This window comes from Medicago sativa, chromosome 2 (genome assembly GCF_051527215.1).
Source record: "Medicago sativa cultivar Bolivia chromosome 2, Bolivia_mono, whole genome shotgun sequence".
In the NCBI taxonomy this organism is placed as follows: domain Eukaryota; kingdom Viridiplantae; phylum Streptophyta; class Magnoliopsida; order Fabales; family Fabaceae; genus Medicago; species Medicago sativa.
In genome coordinates, this window is record NC_140750.1 from 70,044,506 (window position 1) to 70,046,384 (window position 1,879).

General features: G+C 40.4%; 1 non-coding gene across 1 annotated transcript; it reads right to left on the reverse strand.

The window, feature by feature from the left end:
• Positions 1-223: 223 nt before the first annotated feature.
• LOC146950199 (small nucleolar RNA R71) lies at positions 224-330 on the reverse strand. The gene has a single exon (XR_015029437.1). It is a non-coding gene; the product is annotated as a small nucleolar RNA R71 (small nucleolar RNA).
• Positions 331-1,879: the final 1,549 nt, after the last annotated feature.

The following is a 1,879-nucleotide window of genomic DNA, read 5'->3' on the forward strand; positions in this document are numbered from 1 at the left end:
CGGGATCCCCCGCCGAGGATCCCAATCTTCACATCTCTGTTTTCCTAAGAATTAGTGGAACCATGAAGGAGAACCAAGAGGCCGTAAGACTTCATCTCTTTCCCTTTTCCTTAAGGGATAGAGCTAGCGCTTGGTTCCATTCCCTTGAAGTCGGTTCCATTACTTCATGGGATCAAATGAGGCAACCATTCCTTGCTCGATTCTTTCCCCCTCTAAAACTGTTAAACTAAGAGACCAAATCACACGGTTCAATCAAAAAGAAGGGGAGTCTCTTTATGATGCGTGGGAGCGTTTCAAAGAAATGCTTAGACTTTGTCCCCACCATGGTTTAGAGAATTGGCTCATAGTCCATACCTTTTATAATGGCTTGTCTTATACCACTAAGATGTCTGTCGATGCAGCTGCAGGTGGAGCTTTAATGAACAAGAATTGCACGGATGCATATGCCTTGATTGAAGATATGGCTCAAAATCATTACAAGTGGACCAACGAGAGAGCCATCACCAATTCTTCACCCTCCAAAAAGGAGGCAGGTATGTACGAAGTCTCTAACTATGATCACCTTGCTGCTAAGCTTGATGCACTAACTCAAAAATTTGAAAAACTAAATGTTAGTGCTACCACTTCTACTTCTGCATCTCCTTCTTGTGAAATCTGTGGTATATTTGGTCATGTTAGTGTTGATTGCCAACTAGGTAGTGCTATTAACGGTATTGAGCAAATGAACTACGCTCAATACAACCAAGGGATGAGGCAAAACCAAAACTTTTATAAAAACCCTCAAAATCCCTATGGACAAGTAGCACCACCTGACTATGCAATCAACCAGAGAGTCGCTCAGAATTCTAATTTGGAAATTTTGTTGGAAAACTCCATTGCAAATCAATCTAAACAACTTCAAGAACTCAAAAACCAAACTGGATTTCTGATCGATTCTCTTTCCAAACTCAATACCAAAGTTGATTCTATTTCTACTCATTCTAAAATGCTTGAAACCCAAATCTCCCAAATAGCCCAGCAAGTGGCTACCCTTTCTCAAACACCGGGAGTCTTTCCTGGTCAAACCGAAGCCAACCCTAAGGCCCATGTTAATGCTATTTCTGTTGAGGGTAATAAGTTAGGAGAAACTATTGCTAAGGTTAAAAACATTGAGAAAGAAAGTGTCAAGCTTTTAGGTGAGAAAATTGAGAAACCACTTGATGTGACCCAAGCTCCTTCCCCTTTAAAACTTGCTAAGCTCAACTTGGAGGGTCAATTTAATAAATTTGTCAACATCCTTAAGAAAATTTGCATTAAAATCCCCTTTGCGGAAGCTTTGTCTCGGATGCCTCTATATGCTAAGTTTTTAAAAGAAATTTTTTCAAAGAAAAGGACTATAGAGCATAGTGGGACGATAGCTTTAGCTAAGGATAGTAGTGCAATTATTCTAAAGACACCCCCTAAGCTTAGGGATCCAGGTAGTTTTTCCATACCTTGTATGATTGGGAGTGAGACCGTTGACAAAGCCTTGTGTGACTTAGGAGCTAGTGTTATTTTGTTGCCTTTGTCCCTCTTTAAGAGGATGAGGATAGGAGAGTTGAAACCTACTAAGATGGTCTTGAAGTTAGCTGATCGTTATACTATAAATCTAGTCCGTTTTGTTGAAGACATACCAGTTAAGATAGAAGGGATATACATCCCGACTGATTTTGTGGTAGTTGACATTGAAGAGGACGATGCCGTCCCTATAATCCTAGGTAGACCTTTCCTCGCGACTGCGGGAGCTCTAGTTGATGTTCAAAATGGTAGGATTGTCTTTCAAGTGAGTGACAAAATGGTAGGATTTGAGTTGGAAAACATTATGAAATGACCCGCTCATTACTCTTGTGCATTGCTTAAA